The sequence below is a fragment of the Thamnophis sirtalis genome, unplaced genomic scaffold (genome assembly GCF_051295495.1).
Source record: "Thamnophis sirtalis isolate CommonGarterSnake01/CBP01778 unplaced genomic scaffold, rThaSir2_p1.2 scaffold_3, whole genome shotgun sequence".
NCBI classification, from domain to species: domain Eukaryota; kingdom Metazoa; phylum Chordata; class Lepidosauria; order Squamata; family Natricidae; genus Thamnophis; species Thamnophis sirtalis.
Window position 1 is genome coordinate 24,270,949 of NW_028261383.1, and position 19,547 is coordinate 24,290,495.

General features: G+C 46.0%; 1 protein-coding gene and 1 pseudogene across 2 annotated transcripts in view; one reads left to right on the forward strand and one right to left on the reverse strand.

Annotated features, from left to right (window-relative positions):
• Positions 1-19,547, forward strand: part of LOC148047635 (uncharacterized) — a 152,786-nt gene that overhangs the window by 43,732 nt on the left and 89,507 nt on the right.
• LOC148047637 (uncharacterized) overlaps positions 1-19,547 on the reverse strand; it is a 50,160-nt pseudogene that overhangs the window by 3,636 nt on the left and 26,977 nt on the right. Inside the window, exon 2 of the transcript XR_015695836.1 lies at positions 11,480-12,747. The product of XR_015695836.1 is annotated as an uncharacterized LOC148047637 (transcript). The remainder of the gene's footprint in view (positions 1-11,479; positions 12,748-19,547) is intronic.

Here is a 19,547-nt window from a genome sequence, read left to right on the forward strand (position 1 = left end):
GGAAGTTCCCCTCCCGAAGGGAGGCGGTTACAACCGCCTGGATCCAGCCTCGTGTCACCTCACTGCAGTTAGCAACCAGCCATGAGGGACACGGATCCAGAACACAGGTGGAGGAACTTACAGCTCTCATGGCCTTGTCCACATCCCCGGGGATAACGTCCTGAAACTCAACCCAGAGCTGTTCTACTTGGTCCCCCTGTGCCTCGGCTGGAACTGCGGGTGTGGAGTCCAAGTCCGACCGAAACCGAGCAATTTTGTCCGCTAAGAATTGGGCATATTCTTCCGCTCTGCCCTGCAGGGGTTCCCCCGTCTCCCTTTTGTTTAATAGGGAGCGGGTTATCCTGAACAGGGCGGCTGGACGGGACTCAGCGGATGCAACCAGGGAGGCTATGTGTGATCTTTTAGCTGTCCTAAGTGCCCTAGTATATTCCCTGGTGCAGGTGGTTACCATTGCTCGGTTCGATTCGGACTTATCGGACCTCCAACGGTGCTCTAGGCATCTCCTCCGGCGCTTCATTTCCCGGAGCTCCTCGGTGAACCAAGGAGGCCTCCGGGATCCGCCGCCTCGGAGGGGCCGCAGTGGCGCAATCCGGTCGAGGGCCCCTGACGCTGCCGAGTGCCACGCAGCAGCCAGAGTCTCCACCGGACTGTGGGCGAAAGTGTCAGGAATAACCCCAAGCTCTGTCTGGAACCTTGATGGCTCCATAAGACGCCTGGGGCGGAACCACCTGGTCGGTTCCTCCTCCCTACAGTGGGGGTTTGGCCTCCGGAAGTCGAGCCTCAGCAGGCAATGGTCTGACCACGACAGGGGTATGATGTCACTCCCCCTCAGACCAAGATCACAAATCCACTGCTCCGAGAGAAATACAAGGTCAAGCATGTGTCCCGCTGTATGGGTTGGGCCTCGAATTACTTGGGTCAAGCCCATGGCTGTCATGGAAGCCATGAACTCCCTCGTCCCATCAGAGTTTTCACCGAGCGACGGCAGATTAAAGTCCCCCAGGACCATCAGCCTAGGGAACTCAATCGCCAGCTCGGCTACCGACTCGAGGAGCGAGGGGAGGGCTGCTGCAACGCTGTTGGGAGGCAGGTACGTTAGCAGCAGACCCACTTGACCCTTGAGGTCCAACTTTAACAGCAAAGACTCACACCCGACAATCTCCGGAGCAGGGACCCTACGAGGAACTAACGACTCCCGGATAACGGCGGCCACACCCCCACCCCTTCCCTGAGCTCTCGGCTGATGCAGCACCTGAAATCCTGCTGGGCACAGCTCTACAAGGGGGACTCCTCCCTCTGGGCCCAGCCAGGTCTCAGTAATACATGCCAGGTCTGCCCTCTCGTCTTCAATTAAGTCCCGGACGAGAGGAGCTTTATGTACAACAGACCTGGCATTTAGCGACAACAGCCTGAGGCCAGGGTCCTGACTACTTGCGCCATCTGGTCTTGGAGTGGGACTCATAGGGCCGGAAGGAGGGATCTCTGTAATATAGCGAACCCTCCTTCCCCGGTAATGGCTTGCCCTAAAGTCCCCGCCGTATCTGCCTCTCCCTGTTACGACCGCAATACCCCGACCCTCTCCCGTGTCTCTGGTCCCCTCACCCACCTCCATAGCCCCCGCAACTCCCGGCAGGTCCTCCGAAGCACGCATACTCATGCACTCTCCCAAGCAGTCCCCACGTAAAGAGTTAAAAACACAAAATTACAACAATATAATCATAAAAGTGGGACATTCACTCATCTCAAACATACCTCATGCATAACCCATACAAAGGAAGAAGAGAAAGATGAAAGTAGAGTAAGAAATTATAGGTTGCGCAAGTTAATTAATTTAAAGTGCGAATAGTCCTGGGAAGGTCCAAAAGAGTCCAAGGTGGTTAAGGAATAGAGATAGAGAGGGTCTCCTATATGTTGTAAATACCCCCACTCGTCCAGTAGTGGTGCTATCTGTGGTAGCAGGTCCAAGGCGGCATCAGACCACATTGGCCTTGGCAGATGGAAATGTTGATAATGGGACAGATGAAAATATAGTCCAAAAGGTCCAAAGGACACATTCCAAGAAGAGTCTAATCTTAGCCAGCATAGGGCCCTGCGATGACAGCAGCCCGATGGAGGGGCGAATGTCCCAACAGGGGAGGCCAAGCCGAAGGGAAAAGAATGGGGTTGCAGCAGCGGCAGATAAAGACCGCCTCCCATTCTTTCCCAGTGATGTCTCAGGCTAACCGCCTTCTCCCTGGGGCAATAGATAATCCAATACAGTCCACAGCAACCAAAAGTACAGACGAGGCAGAGTAACAAGAAGAGGGGGGGGGACTCTTTCAGCCGGCAGGGGGAGGAGGGTCTAGGCTCTCTCAAGTCCACCGGATCACAACAAATCCCAAACAATACTCCAGACCGAGGTTGCCCAGTGTCTCCAGCCGAAATGGGTCGCAGCGCCTTCCACGCGGCCCCCGGGCAGTGTTTTTAAATGTCTCTCCAACTCAGCTGGGCCGCGGCGTCTTCCGAGCACCCCCGAACGGTGTTTGGCGTCGGCGCTCTTTGCAAGGCTAAAGGCAGCCTCGGAGAACAGAATCTCTCCTGTCCGCTGCCAGCAAGCCTCCGGCGATCGATTCCTGCCCTATATAATCCTGTATAACCCTTTATGCCCGGACGGCGTTTTCGATGTCTTATCAGCTGGGCCGCGGCGTCCTGATCAGCTGGGCCGCGGCGTCTTCCGGGCGCCTCCGAGCGGCGCCGGCGTTTTTCCACAGAGGCAGCCCTGGACAGCGAAGTCTCTCCACTCTGCTGCCAACACCGGATTCTCCAAGAAATCGCCCGTGCCCTGATCTCTCTCCAGCACAATTTCAGAGGGCGAAGTCTCCTTCTTTTTGCTGTTCTTCCCATGTGAACGCCGGAGCGAAGAACCCGGCAGCCATATTCCTTCGCACATGCGCACCAAGTAAGACTGCATTTACTTGATTCACGTTGCAATACGGGTCAGATAAAGACTACATCTATAAAAGCCAAAGTATAGGAGTTTCCTAGTCTCTGACATTGAGGTGTGTGTTAAAACAATGGCAAAGAGTAATGATCTTAGAAAAGCAATTGTTGCTGTACATCAATTTGTGAAGATTTAAAAGGCTATTTCCAGATATCATATTTTTTGGAGTATAAGATGCACCCTTTTCCCTCAAAAAAGGTGAAAATCTGGGTGCATCTTATACAGTAAATACAACATTTTTGGCCTCCTGAAACTCTGCCTGCTTCACCAAAATGGCTGTGCATAGCCTTTAGGAGGCTTCCAAAGTGCTCCTGGGAGCAGGCGAGGGCAGATATGAGCTAAAACGGGCCGTTTTTTGCTCATTTTTGCTCCCCCAGCCCCCAGGAGCAGTCAATAAGCCCCTTAAAGGCTGTGCATGCCCTTTTTGGGGATACAAAAATAGCCCAGTTTTTACGAGAAATGGGCCATTTTTGGGTGATCTGCAGAATGCAAAAACTTTTTTTTAAAAATTGCCTTTTCAAAGTCTTGGTGCATCTTATACTCAAAAAAATATGGTAATTTAAAATCCATCATTCTACACTGAGGAAGATTATTCAGAAGAGGAAACATTCAAGACAGTTGCCAATCTTCCCAGGACTGGACATTCAAGATAATTGTCATAAAGGGAGTTTTGTTCTCACCATCTTCTGATCATGTTATTGGCCGATGTTTGGACCTGGTCAAGGCCAACCGTCCTGCCTCAGATTCCTCCACTTGGAGTGAAGTACAGAGGAGATCCCAAAGAACTGGGTTTTTTTTTACAAGTTTGGAATTACATGCAGGAGTTTGGGGAGGTTTTTCACCGGAAGTTGCCAAAGTAAGAAGTGTTACTATGGCTTTGGAAGGAAAAGTGGCTGCCTGGATGTTAGCCTTGCATAATGATCATTCCCTCCTGCTGAGGGATTACAAGGGGTTTATGACTGCCTTGAGGAAACGTTTTCACCGCCCAAATCAAAAGGTGAAAAGCAGGATGAAACCCTTAACCCAGGAGGGGAGGCCTGAGGCTGAGTACACACAGGAGTTTTGTGAGCTGTTGGTGCGCATGCGGGGGAGGTCTGAGGAGGCACTAAAAGCAGGAAAGGAGGGGCATTGGGAACCCAACTGCTACGCTAGACATGTCCCAAAACTGACCCTGGCTGGTAGGGAGGAACCTGACTGGCAACTAGGGAGACGCTGTGAAACTGCCCTGGAAAGCGTGGAAGGTGTTGATGTCCTTTCTCCAGGCCAGGAGAAGGAACCCTCCTCTTCCGTGGGAGAAAGTGAAACCGATTCAGATGATGACCACTCAGGACTTAAAGTGCCCTCTACTGGATCCATAAAGAACTCTCTGGCAAATTGAAAGACAAAAAAGATAAGTATAAAAAGTGGAAAGTGGAGGACATAACTAAGGCATTATGCAAACACAAGAAGTAGAACAAATATCAGCAAATAGCCCGAGCATGTAAAGATGAATTGAGGAAAGCTAAGGCTCATAATGAAGAAAGGCTTGCCACAAAAGTAAAAAATAAAAAAGCTTCTTCCAACATGTTAAAAACAAGAAAAAAATTAAGGAAACAATTGGTCCATTGCTGGGAGAAAGTGGCAAGTAGGTGACAAGAAACAGGAAGAAAGCAGAATTATTTAACTCATATTTTCCATCTGTCTTTACACATAGGCATAAAACAGTCCAACCTATCAAAAACAGCACCACAAAAATCAGATTAGAAACACAAGTTGAAATAAGGAAGAAAATGGTAAGTGAGCACCTGTCTACCCTAGACGAATTCAAATTGCCAAGACCAGATGGATTACACCCCAGGGTTCTGAAGGAACTGGCAGACGAGATCTCAGAACTACTGAAGTATATCTTTCAGAGATCCTGGAGCACCGGGGAACTACCAGAGGACTAGAAAAGAGCTGATGTGGTTCCCATCTTCAAAAAAGGGGAACAAACAGATCCAGGAAACTACAGACCTATCAGCCTGACCTCAATGCCAGGAAAGATTCTGGAAAACATAATCAAACAACGAATTAGCGAACACCTAGAAGCAAACAAAGTAATAGCCAAAAGCTAACATGGGTTTGTCAAAAACAGATCATGCCATACTAATCTTATTGCATTCTTTGATAATGTGACAAAATTAGTGGACCAGAGGAATGCCGTTGATATAGTTTACTTGGACTTTAGTAAGGCATTTGATAAGGTAGACTATAACCTACTACTAGATAAAGTAGAAGAATGTGGGTTAGATGGCATCACCACCAAATGGATTTGTAACTGGCTGACCAACCGCACTGATCATGTAGTCCTTAATAGAACTGCATCTTCATAGAGGGAAGTATGCAGTGGAGTACCCTAAGGGTCTGTTTTGGGCCCAGTACTCTGCAACATCTTCATCAATGATTTGGATGAGGGAATAAATGGGGAACTCATCAAATTTGCAGATGACACCAAGCTGGCAGGAATAGCCAACATTCCAAAGATAGGCTAAAGATACAGAAGGATCTTGACAGACTTGAACATTGGGCACTATCCAATAAAATGAAATTCAATGATGAAAAGAGTAAGGTTTTAGGCAACAACAACGAAATGCATAGATACAGTATAGGTGGTACCTTGCTCAACAGTAGTAACTGTGAAAGGGATCTTGGAATCCTAATGGACAACCATTTAAATATGAGCCAGCAGTGTGCAGCAGCTGCCAAAAAAGCCAACACAGTTCTAGGCTGCATAGAGAAGAGGGAGAGGATCAAGATCATGTGAAGTGTTAATACCATTTTATAATGCCTTGGTAAGGCCACACTTGAAATACTGCATTCAGTTTTGGTCACCACAATGTAGAAAAGATGTGGAGACTCTAGAAAGAGTGCAGAGAAGTGCAACAATGATGATTAGGGCACTGGAGACTAAAACATATGAAGAACGGGTGCAGGAACTGGGTATGTCTAGTTTAATAGAAAGGACTAAGGGAGACATGATAGCAGTGTTCCAAAATCTCAGGGGTTGCCACAAAGAAGAGGGAGTCAAACTATTTTCCCAGGCACCTGAGGGTAGAACAAGAAGCAATGGGTGGAAACTAATCAAGGAGAGAAGCAACTTAGAACTAAGGAGAAATTTCCTGACAGTTAGAACGATTAATCAGTGGAACAGCTTGCCTCCAGAAGTTGTGAATGCCCCAACTTTGAAGTCTTTAAGAAGAAGTTGGATAGCCATTTGTCTGAAATGGTATAGGGTTTCCTGCCTAGGCAGGGGGTTGGACTAGAAGACCTCCAAGGTCCCTTCCAACTCTGCTATTGTATTGTAATGCTGAGGGTAAATTGCAACCATGCGCTTCCACCTCACGTAAGTTTACAGATATAGAAAGGAGATGGGCCATATGGGAAAAGGAAGCTTTTGCTGCTAGATGGGCTGTGATGACCTGGCGACACTTCCTAGAGGGAAATGATCAAATTCAGCAATTTTGGCCAATGACCCGCAAAGCATTAGATGCGGCTCACCAGACTCACAAAAAGCAGGTGGATAAGAAAAGGGTTAAACCTAAAGAGTACCAAGTTGGGGATAGAATGTTTTTGTCCACCAAGTTCCTACAAACCACCCAAAAATCGAAGAAGCCGGGGCCAAAGTACTTAGGTCCGTTCCCCATTGTAAAAATCATATATTCTGTGTCGGTGAAGTTGGAGCTGCTGAAGAACCTTAGAAGAATTTATCCTGTATTTCATGTGAACCTGTTGAAACCAGAACACACTTCTTCCTTTCGTCCGCCTCAACCTTCACCTCCGGTCCCTCTTCTTATTGAGGGAGAGCAACATTTTGAAGTTAAAGAAATCGTAGACTCCAGAAAACATAGAGGTCGCATTCAGTATTTGGTCTCCTGGAAACATTTCCCAGATTTTTACCTTTATCACTGTCTCCCCAGTATTTATTCCTGGCTAGGTCAATCTCCACATCTGCTGCCAGCTCGTACCAACGTTGCAGGTTGTGTGGGGCCCTTCTGTTAACACAGTTGTGGTATATATCTTGGTTCAGGCCATTCATAAAACTGTCTATTAAAGCCTCCTTGGACCACTCCCGCATACGCACCAACAGATCACGAAACTCTTGGATGTACTCAGCCACTGGACTTCTTCCCTGAGTAAGAGTTTTCATCTTGGCTCTCGCCTTACGCTCGGCTAGAGAGTCATCAGAGCGCTTCCTCAGGGCGGCCATAAACACATTGTAATTCCTCAGCAGGGGAAGTCATCATTATGCAAGGCGACCATCCAAGCTGCCGCCTTATTCTCCAATGCTATTGTCACAGTTTCACCTTTCTTTCCTCGTTGGGGAAATCTTCTCCAAACTGTTGCATGAAATTCCAGACCTGGACCAGGAAAATTCCCAGTTCTGTGGGGTCCCCTCCGAATTTCACACGAAGAGGAGGAACTTTTGTCATTCGACGTCTCGGGGGGGGGGGGGGCTCCCCCCTTGGAGGGTCTTGTGTGGCTGCTGCTTCTTGTGCTGGGGCTCCCCCATCCTGATCAGCTCTGCTATCTGTCCCCAGCCCCCACACCAGGGTGAGGCAGGTCCTCTGCACGTTTCTCTTCTTGATCAGGAAAATCAGCTTCCCTCTCAGCCTGGCGCTCACAAAAACAACGTTTCTCCCAAGCCTCTTGGAAGAGTTTCATAGCGTGGGACATCATGAGATCCTCTTCTTCGGCTTCCTGCCAAGCAGCTGCAGGTTGCCAGTATTGGCTGGTGGTAGCTCCGGCAGATATTTCCTCAGGATCATATCTCTGCCCCACTCCCAACGACCACCTAGGGCGAACGGATCTTTCCTCCAAATCCAGTTCCTCTGTCTGCTCTGTTTCCAAGGGGCATGAGGATCTGGCAGTGCCATGTTGTCCTCCTGGTCACTGCCTGGGTTGGACATTTCTATGAAAGTTTTGTTTTAATTGCACTCCCGTCGAAAGGTGTTAGCTCCAGGATGAGCGCGAACTGAGACCTTGCTTATTGTCAGGCATGCCTCCTTCAGTAACCAAGAAACAAATCTCTCAACTCCATTGTTTGTGGAATTAAAAGTACTTTTACTGGTTATGAATAGATAGCAGCAAAGTAAAGCAAAGTCTGAGTCAGAAAAGCACGAAATCATACATATCAAACATTTGCCCAGCCCCCACCCTCTAACAACCCCCACCCCATTCCCCAATCTTCAGCTCCCTTAGGTGTCATGTGGTTGCCTCTCCAAGAATCATCATCAGATTGGTATGCAGGATGGTTGGCCTTGACCAGGTCCAAACATCGGCCAATATCATGCTCAGAAGATGGTGAGAACAAAACTCCCTTTTTGACTATCAGTCCTGCACCATTTATTCCCATCCCAAATATCATGCCCCCCCTCCCTGTTTCCATGGCAGCCGAAAGCCAAGGTGGCGCAGTGGTTAAATGCACTGCAGGCTACTGCTAGATCAGCAGGTCAGCGGTTCAAATCTCACCGGCTCAGGGTTGACTCAGCCTTCCATCCTTCCGAGGTGGGTAAAATGAGGACCCAGATTGTTGGGGGCAATATGCTGACTCTCTGTAAACCGCTTAGAGAGGCCTGAAAGGCCTATGAAACGGTATATAAGTCTACTGCTATTGCTATTGCTATTGCTAAGAAAGCAAGCAAGCGAAGCAGAGGCTGACATTTGCAAGGGATTGATAAAGTCATACAGAAAAGAATTGTTTCTAGTTATTGCTGCTAAATGTGGCTCTACATATTATTGAGTCATACTTTTTTCACACACTTCTCCATTTTTTAAAATAAAATAAATGATGACCTGATGTAATATGTCACGTATTCTTGTTGTTCTACAGTGGTTGTATTTACCTACTTTTAAGAACTACTAAGTTCTTAACTATGTCATGATTTCTACTATGTCCTGATAAGTAAAATCATAAAAGTCAAGGAGAGTGTACTTCCTCTCCTTACATGACTGTATATCTGGAAGTCCTGGGGATAGAGTATACATTTCCAGATAGACTCAGAGAGAAATACAAGTACACACACCTACAACATGGAGAAAATCCATGTCTTTCAAGCCTGAAAAATATCTTTGGCTAGTCAAACCTTTTGTGCTAATATTAATCACACATTTGATGAATTTGAGAATTGCTCATATGTTGAGATGGCAAGGCTGAAGTTTAGGCCTCAACAGTTTTCTGCTAGTCTGAAGTGAAAGTAAAGAAATGTATATATATACACATACATACATACATACATACATACATACATACATACATACATACATGACTGCCATCTAGTGACAGGAGGTGGAAACACACACTTGTCCAATCTCCATCAAGGTGTTTGGAAGATGTTTTCAGTGATTCCATGGCAGCAGGTCCTTTTCGATTCCTCGAATCTCACTTTGATCAGTTTCCATCCATTGTATCTTAAAAGGTCCTTAAAAATCCTGTCCTTAGAATTTGGGTGGGGGAAGGCAAATTTTAATCCCATCAACTGGAGCTGAAGGTTTTTTCTTTGTGAATAGGCTGGCCTGGATTTCTTATTGGGCACAAAATCTCTAAAGATACTTTCTTCCTTTGTTAAGATTTTTTTTTCTCCATTTCTCACTTTACATTGACACATAACCACGCCAACTTACAATATCTGTTGTAGCTGTGGTCATTAAGCAAATCACCATGTTCCGTTCAGTGCAATGTACCATGACTGTGACTTACAACTTCCTGTCATTTTTGTTTCTTGGAAGCCAATTGTGAAAGTTCCAAATGGCGATTCCATGACTGTGGGACACCACAACTATCGCAATATGCAAGCCAGTGCCACCCGCAAATAATTATGTTGGCCACAACTTTGAGAAACACTTGTAAGTCTACTTTTTCAGTACCAGTGTAATTGTGAAAGCTGAGTAGTAAGTGGTAAGCAAGGACGCTCTATAAAACTGAACAACCCAGAGTGCTTGATAGCTGTTATTTAAAAAAACTTAGGTTAAACACAGTTGTGTCAGGATTATAAATGGATAGTGCACCACTACAAAATCCTATGTTTTGTTTGCTAGGTATGGAAGTTAAAAAAATCACAGAGGACAGCAGTGGCATTATCAGTTCCATATTGTTTCCAAGAAAAGAACATGTCTACAAAATCACAAGTTAACCCTAATATGAAGGAGAACCAGTTTTAAACCATGTACCACCAATGGAATGAAATCTCGGGAGTGGAGAAATATGTAGTGTAGAAGGTTAGCACCTACGCCTCTCCTAGAATAATGAGGACTCTCAAATGAGATTATCAAAAAAATTCCAACATCAAGTTGGTTCCTACCCGTTTTATATCTTTGTAATGTAGTGCACCCACAATATATAAGCTGCAGTTCTCCTTTAGGTCAGGGCTTCCAATGCTTTTGTGGAATCCAGTGTGCAGAGTGTGTCAAGCTTCAAATGGCGTTTTTGCTGTTGCAACTATTATCGTTTCTCAGTTTGCCAAAAAACTATGGGGCGACAGAAGGGGGAGATAGAACAAAGCTCCAGACATCGATGCCAGCCATGGGAACCAAGGACGTTTTGGCAGGTTTACCAGAGCCAAAAAAAAACTTTCTCACAACAATACTAGAAGTCTCCATTGGACAATGTGTCCTGGCCTAATAGCAGGGAGGGAAAACTTGAACTTTAACTATCTGCATTTGCACGGGAAATAGTCAGATCTTCTTTTGCCCTCATCTTTGCCGATATGATGTATTCATTAAAGCTTGGCTTCTTGCTACCTGTGCATAGAGAAAATCTCCCTGTTCCTATGAGCAATGTGAAAGAGAAATGTTGGACTGGATTACTCTGAGGAATGGACTTCAGGACAGGATCTATTTCCAAGGAAGATTTTATTCTGGTAAACTGAGCAGAGGTAATTTCCAAAGAGGAATGGGTGATGACAATTTCTCAACGGAGAAAAAGGCGGAAGGTGCATTATATTATTTTTTTCTTCTTTTTGACTCCTTTCCTGCTTCTCTGTATCAATTGTTTTAGTTTGTTTTGCATATTTTATTAATTAAAATTTTGAATTAAAAAAAGGAATGTGTATCAAACAAAGAGTGGGGCAACTTTGATACATTTTTGTAGGCACATCTGTATTACCAATCTTTCTTCCAACCCTTTGAAATGCCTTTTGGAAACATTTCTCTCAGCATATATAGACAATCATCTCCTCTTCCCAAGCCCCCCTTTTCTAGCACTGCTGGTTATGTGATTTTCCCTCTTTGACCTAATGAAAACTTCTGTGTATGCAAAGTTACAGACGCATAAGACATTTAGCATGGGTGTGCTTGGAAGCATCTCTGGCCAGCACCAATGAAGTTGGCTTCATGACTAACATGTTGCCATTTTTTCCTTCCTCCTTCCTGTTTAATACCATTACATATTTGCCTACAAAAAATTAGGCAAATTCTTTGTAGTCAAATTAAATAGTCAATTTCTCAGTTGGATTTAGAGAGGGACTTTAGAAATGAAATTCAAACCTTTTCTACACTCATCACTTGGGGCCTCATGTGGATTTTCTTGTGTGCAGTAAGGGTGGAATTTTTCCTGAAGCACCATCCACACTCAGCGCACTCAAATGGTTTCTCCCCTGTGTGTATAAGCATATGATTTAGAAGGCTAGTCCTAAGACTGAAATCTTTCCCACAGTCTGGACACTCATATGGTTTCTCTCCTGTGTGAGTTCTCTGGTGTGTCACCAGACTGGAATTCTGACTGAAACTTTTTCCGCAATGAGGACATTCAAAGGGTTTTTCTCCTGTGTGAATTCTCTGGTGTATCACCAGGTTGGAATTCCGACTGAAACTTTTCCCACAATCAGGACATTCAAAGGGTTTCTCTCCTTTGTGAGTCATCTGATGTCTCACCAGGCTGGAATTCGAACGGAAACTTTTCCCACAATCAGGACATTGAAAGGGTTTCTCTCCTGTGTGAGTCCTCTGGTGTGTAACCAGGTTGGAACGCTGACTGAAACTATTCCCGCAATCAGGACATTCAAACGGTTTCTCTCCTGTGTGAGTCCTATGGTGTTTCACCAGGCTGGATTTATCACATAAACATTTCCCACATTCAGGACATTCAAACTGTTTCTCCTTGGTGTGAGTCCACGTTCCCATACTTGCTAAAGCATTTATCACATTGGGAGCACTTTTAGGGCTTCTGTCCTGTGTGGGTCCTTCCATGAAACAAAACGGAGTTGTGACCAAAGGTTTTGCTACATTCAGAGTATTCGTATGGCTTTTCTCCAGTCTGGATCCTCTCATGCATAATCAACTGTGATTAGCAAGTTGTATCTTTCCCACAACTGGCACGTCTAAGGAGCTTTTCCGCAACTCATATTCCTGAAGAGATCAAAAATATGGATGGTCCCTTGTTCGGTGGTGTTTTGTTTCAAGCCGTTTTCTTCCTCCCAGAGCAATGCCTGTCACACTGTCTGCTCCACGTGGTTTTCCAATTGTCCTTTTCCTCCCCAGTAACTTCCAGATATTTCCCTCTTTTACTGAATGGAAAAATAATCTCCCTTGACCATTCATGTAATATATGCTTGAATTCACACGCTCCGTTTCCCAGCTAGAAATCTCTTCTAGATTTTCTCTCGTTTCTCTCTCACCTGCTGAGGAAGTTGGAGAATTGTGTGGCTTTCTGAAGGAAATGGAAAATATTTTGATTTCTGGACTGATTTCTTTTCCTTTTCAATGTTGCTTGTTATCCTCAGTGTCCAGAGTGCTCCTATTGCCATCTTCTGTGTCTATAAGATTCAAATAAAAGTGTATCTTTAATTGTGCATAAAATGGTTGCAGAAGATGAAAAAAAGAAAAATGTTTCCATTACAATGAAAAATGATGAAATTCACTTGTTGATTGGGTCAACTTAAAAGACTGAAAACAAACTACCTTCAGTTTATCCCATGCCTGCCCTTCGTGGAGGTGTCCGCAATACAGGACAGCAAAACTGTCAAAATGATGGTTCTAATAGTTGATTAGAACTCCTGTTTTTATTGTGCAACAGCTTTAGCATTTAAGAACAGAAGTAAGTTAGTTGCTTTTCTAGTAATACATAAACATTAAAGGAGCTCTCCTGCAGGGACCCTGCCATGGTCTAATTCAGATTGGAAATCTAGCAAAGGAAAATAATTTCCCCCACTTCCTTTGTCCTGTTTCCCCTACTGGAAATAGCTGCTTGCAACACACAAGGATGGGAAACTTTCTTAAGAGCTCACAATTCAAGAATACCAAGGTGCAGATTAGGTATCTCAGGGTGGGGAAGGCCATTGGGGTGGGGGGTAGTGATAGAACAGGCCCTCAAGGCCTCTCCTGCCCACTTGCTTCTCCCTCCCTTCCTGCCACAAGGACTCACTTACCTTGCAAACATCTGTCTCCTCTGTTTCTTTGCCTCTGAGGAAGGGAGAGGAGATTTGGCTTGGAAAGGCTTTTCATGCTGAGAATGGACACTCTTGAATGCTATAATATCATGCAGATTCAGGCACCCATCCTCTTTTGCAGAGTCAGGGACCCAGAAACTTTCATTCTCAGTGCCAAAAGTGTTTGCCAATCTCCTGCTAGTCTCCCCACCGCAAACTACTTTCCACTTAACTACTTAATGAGACCTTGTTGGGATGTTTGCATGCAAATGAGACAAGAGAGAGAGAGAGAGAGAGACAGAGACAGAGACAGAGGCACAGAGAGAGAGAGTGAGTGAGTGTTTATGGGAGAAAGAGCGATCTTCCGCCAGGGCACCCAAGTTGCTGGGACTGAGGCAGTGGGAGTGGAGTACGAATCAAGGCGGAGAGTAGGTATGGAGCTTCCCCCCCAATCCCTGCACCAGCTTAATTGGGTCCCCTGCCAGCAAGGCACTGAAGCGCTGCAACTTCTGCCGCAGAGACAGAGAGAGAGAGGAAGGGGGCTCTCCAAACTCTGTTTGTGTGTGTGAATGAGATAGAGTGCGGATCCCTGCTTCAGTCGTGGCATTCAAGTTGCTGGCAGCAGCAGCAGGGAGAGTGGGGCAGGAGCCACCTGAGTAGCTGTTTTTCTCCTTGTTCTCCTCCCCACTCAAGCAGTGACAGGCTTTATGGGACAACAGGGCCTCTCATTTCCCCCCCTGCATGGCGAATACCAGCTTCAGTCAGGGTATTCAAGCTACTGCTGGCGGTAGCCATGATTGCCCCCTTCCCAGCCCAGCCAGCACTGCATGACCTGCTCACTCCCTGCCCAGCCAGAACAAAGCATCACCGTTCTTCTCCTTCTCATCGTCCTCCCCGCCCACGTAGCAGCAGGGTCTGTGGGACACGGTCTCATTCCTACTAACTAATTTTTACTACGTCCTGATACATGACTCATGATACATGACTCAGATTATACGTTTGCAGACAAATACACTCAGAGAGAAATAAAAATACACACATCTACAATAGGGAGATAATCCATGCCTTTCAAGCCTGAAAAAATAATTAAAATTGTTACAGTCAAACCTTCTGCACAAATGTTAATCGGGAACCTGATGAATTTGATGATTGCTCATGTTTTCAGATGGCAAGGCTGAAGTTCAGGCCTCAACAGGCTTCTGGGGCCATGGAAACTTTCATTGGAAAGTTTTTGTTCAGATAAATAAAAGCATTGGCTTCTCAACAGACACACTTGGACTCTGTCTTTTATTTTACTGAGCCACACCTGTCAATCTACATGACACTAACTTTATAGATTTGGGGGCTTTAATGGATGAAATGATGCCGAAAGGCTCTGCAAGATTTGAAGCAACAGCTGAAGCCATGAGCTCAAAGTAAGGGAAGTAAATACTTTCCACAACCCCTTTGGTGACATCCCAATTGAAGTAGTTTTCACTTACTGACTGCAGCTGGGCCTGGAATCTGTGTCACTAAGCGACCCAATCATGAAGCATGATGTCACAGGACAGAGCCAAGTTACATCTGTACCTTTAATGTATTTTAATATGTATGTATCTTTTATGTCTCTAAGCCCCTCCATAGTTATGTCATGGTAAGGTTTGTGGCCAATACATTTTATAAATGAATACAACTGAATAATAAAAGCATTCCAAACGTTCATTATTTAAGACACGTGCTGTGTTAAGCACAGTTGAAGCTGGTGAATACGGGGATGGGGGCACCAATAGGAAACACAGTGCTTGTTAGTTAGAAATGTAAGTAAAACAAAACAACCCAGAAAAGACCAGAGGAACATTAGTCCGACCTTGTGTCCCAGAAAACATCAGATCCATAACAGAATAATTGAGTTTGGAGGGACCTTGGAGGTCTTCTAGTCCATCCTCTGTTCAGGCAGGGGACCCCATTCGATTCTGAGCAATTGGCTGTCCAATCTCCTCTTAAAACCCTCCAGTGAAGGGAGCACCCACAACCTCTGGAGGGAAGCCATTCCCAAAGAATCCTCCTTAATTTAAGAGAGATTTTTAAAATCTTCCCAGCAGGAGGAAAATTGAAGCCACCAGTTTCACAGCTGCAGCCCCAGTGGGCTTCAATTCGGGGAGGGAAGGAACCTGCAGCAGCAGCAGCTGAGATGCTTCAGCCCAGTTGCTTCTCTGCTTCCAGGCCGTGGAGGGAACCGAACACCCCGACTTGCTCCAGGACTCTCCTCCCACCGGCCCTCCACTCACCTTAAAGCTGCGGCTTCGATCCTGGGAAGAACACAAAAGCCGCTCTGCACACCTCCTTCCTCCCATAAGCGATCCAAGAGGAAGTTTCCCCTGAGCTTCTTCTCTACTCTCATTCTTTCTAGCAATGATGTACTCGATGGTTTTTTCAAGCTGAAGCAGGGCTGACACTACTGAATTGATGCCTTTCTAGGCACAGATGTTGCCTGACCGCCCTCAAGCGACAGGAGGTGGGAAAACATGCTTGTCCAATCTCCACCAAGGCGTTATGGAAGATGTTTTAGTGATTATATGGCAGCCGGGCTTTTTCGATTCCTAGCGACCGACCTTTGCAACTGAGCCCCGTGAAGTAGTGACACGTGACGTTACTTAGCTTTGTTTTTAGTGCCTTTGGGTCAGTCTGTAATGTCTGGCCTTGCAGTTTCCCTGGCAAGGGTTTTTGGAGTGGTTTCCCCCCTTTCCTGCTTCCTAAACTTGAGAGGACTGGCTAAAGTTCAACAGATGATTTTGCTCTTCAGGTGGGACTGGAACTGAGTGTTTCTCTGTCTCTAATCTGGTGCCTTCACCACTACACCCTTTTTTCTACGTGTTTCACTTTTCTTCTTTATAACTGCTATTCTAATAGAAAATCCTTCATAAACGTTATTGCAGTACATTCTTGATTAAAATATTTTTTCATTGATATATAATTTTATGGTATTAACACACACCCCCCGGAAAAAAATGTTATTAGCCATCAAACTTCAAAAATACACTTTTCCCAAAAGGTTTCCACAATTTTGGCCACTAGTGTAGGTTGTGATCTACATTATCAAATGCTTTACTGAAATCTAAGTATATGATATCTACAGCATTTTGCTGGTCCACTAATTAGTCATTTTGTTAAACAATTAAATAACCTTTGTTTGGCATAATGTTTTAAATCAACCCTACTGGTTACTGGTTATAATTTTGTTTCCTTCCATGTGTTGACAGATTTGTTGTCTGGATATGTTTTCCAAGATGTTACCAGGTATTAATGTAAGGCTGATCTGTCTGTAAGTTCCTGGATTTGTTTTTCCCCCCTTTTTTGAAGATGGTGTTAAATGGAAAAAGGTTTCCTCTGCGGGTTCGGATTTCCCGGCTGGGAGAACGTCACTGGCTGAGTGAATGAATTTAGGATCGAAGCAAGCTGCATTTGAAAACAGGTTGTCTTTATTATTTCAGGAAAGCAAGACTGACAGTGATGTTGATCAGTGTTCCTGGGTGAGCTGACCCCGACATACAGTAGTATGTATAGTAAGTATATTTTTTATATCATTTTCCTCGTTGAAGTCCTTTTGTTTTCTTTGTACTATTATTTGATCAGCCCCCAGTAGATGTCAGCACTTACAAAGAGATAGATAGCTCTATTCATAAGGAAATACTGTCAACCCTGAAGCTGATCCGGCTGAAGCTATTTTGAGGCATCAGTGCTGCCGCATTAGCGCAAGGGAGTGGGAGTGGGGATTAGAGATAGCTGGGATGGTGTAGTCATAATAAAATATTTTCTCCTGAGAACCAAGAATGTTCTCATACCTGGCTAGATAAAGTAGGAGTGATGTCACCAGACAAGCGGACGCTGCAGTGATTGGGGTATATGACTGTTTGGGATTAAGAAGAAAATTTTTAATTAGGTGAAAACAAGGGGTCCCTCAGAGTTGGTTTTAACCAGATTTGTGCCAATTTGATATTTCCAATAAAGATATTCTTTTAGGAATTTACCTGCCTCTGAGGTTTGCTTGTGATGGATCTATTACTCGGAACCCTGGAATTAAACCAATTCTTCACTAAAATGTCAGGAAACTTTTTGATCCATTTGGAGCTTCTTATTTGGGGTCCTGAGCCCCAACCGCTTAGCCGGCCTACCAGGCAGCAGGAAGACTCAGGAAAGATGGAGGAGATGGCGGGCACTGATGGAGCTTGTGCAGGGGTTGCTGAAAGCCTACAGTACCCCTCCTTGCCCCAGCAGGTGATTGCTGTCCTTCCTTGCCTTCCACATTGCCTTACTGGCGGTCCTCCATGCCTGCTTGCCTTCTGAGGTCGGCGTCCAGCCCAACCTGGCCAGTCATTGGGTGGACGGCCCTTGGTGGAAATGCAGACCCTGTGCTGGAGCTGAGAGGGGTGGCGGCGATGCCGTGGGGCGGCAAGCAGACATACCAAGGCTGTTGCACATGCACCCGCTCCATTTCTGCAAAGGCAGAGTCCCGCCCGTCTCTGCTGCAGGTCAATCCAAAGAGGGGAGGAGGATGCTGCAGAAAAGGCTGCCTTCCACCCGGTCCCCGTGTGCTTCTCATGCCAGTTCAGCAGGGCTTCACGGGGATTGAGGGCAGGAGCGGTTTGGCACGGTTGTTCCCCGGGCAGCAAAGCAGACCGAATCAAAAAGGATGAAGGGGATCTTCGGTGGAGCTGGTCAAGGGAACAATCCCGGTTTATTGAGTCTAACCGTGGTTGATGGGCCTTTCTTTGAGGTGGAGGGTAGACCCAAATTATGCCCCACTGTGAGCATCTCTCAGCCGTTGTATGCACGGAAAATCTCTAGTTTCAGTCTGCAGACATCACCACCCTCAGCACGGTTGATAACCTAGAGGGTAAAGAAGCAAAGTGGGTGACCCAGCTCCATGACAAGTGGGCCCCAGAGCTCGAAGACATAGATGACTTACTGCAGGAACTAAGGTTGAGATTTGTGGACTCGGCCCATGGTCATGAAGCAGAAGCGGAGATGAAGGTGATTAAGCAAAAGAGCCACCCAGCTAAAGAGTATGTTGTGGAGTTTTGGAGGCTTGCGGCACTGGCCCAAACACTTCCTGGTCCACTACTTCAGGGACGGTCTGGACCAGGAGCTGCGGAATGCCAGTGTCAACTTCTAAAGCATTGCCATGACTATTATCAGGCTGGCATGGAAGAGGAAATTCCATGCATGCCTTCGGCCGGAGTCAGGTCTCATGTCTACAGCCTAGTTGGAGAATATGTATTATGATGCAGGACAGAAAAGAGGAGATACAGGGGGTAAAGTTCAAACGCAATTAAGTGAAAGCAGTTTTGGCTCCACAGGAGTCCACGCCAGAATGTTAATCCTAATAAATGTATGGATTTCTTTTGAACTTTGTCTGGAGGCTCGTAAATTAATTAGGTCGTCTTCTGGGAATTTCACAGAGGGCTGAAACTTATTTTTTAAAAATCTATTACGATTTCCGGGTTTCCTGAATCCTAGGCTCTCCGAGCAGTCCCCCAATATTTTGGGTGCTTGGAGGGAAAATCAGGCAACAGGAGGCTGGAGAAAAAGACTGATAAAGCTGGAGGTATATGAAATTGCCAGGCAGCGATGTCTTCCCCAGCAGCTGAAGCAAGAAAAGATGAGTACTTTTGGAAATCAACCCCTAAAGCGGCTGAGCTGGAATTCCCTTGCTGTAGTCCCCAGATACAGGGAAGGTTCTCAAGCAAGCTGGCAAGGGTGGACTTGGGGTGGGACTGGAAACAAGCCAGGCTCCCAAAGCCCCAGATGGAATCCCTAGGGAGTGCAATAGAGCAACTGAAGGAGGATCTTGACCAGGCCACCCTTGCTGATGAGGGGCCATTATGCTGCCAAAAAGAGAGGGGAGGGACATCCGCTAAAATGCTACAGATGAGGGGGGATGGGCCACATGGCAGCACCATGCCCAACTCCAGCCCCACAACCAAGGCCAGACCCACCGCCCAGGGCACGACCAGAACGAGGCCTAAATGGACCGCCAACAGGTTTGGGAAAGCCCTCCAGGCTGCAGACACCCCTTCCCCCCTGGCAAAAGTGGTGGAACCCCAGGCAACGACAACCAGTCGTCTGAAACATATGACAGCAAGGATGGGGGAGAAAATGACCCAATGGTGAGTGAATCAATTCACCCTTTCCTTTTTCCAATACGCTTC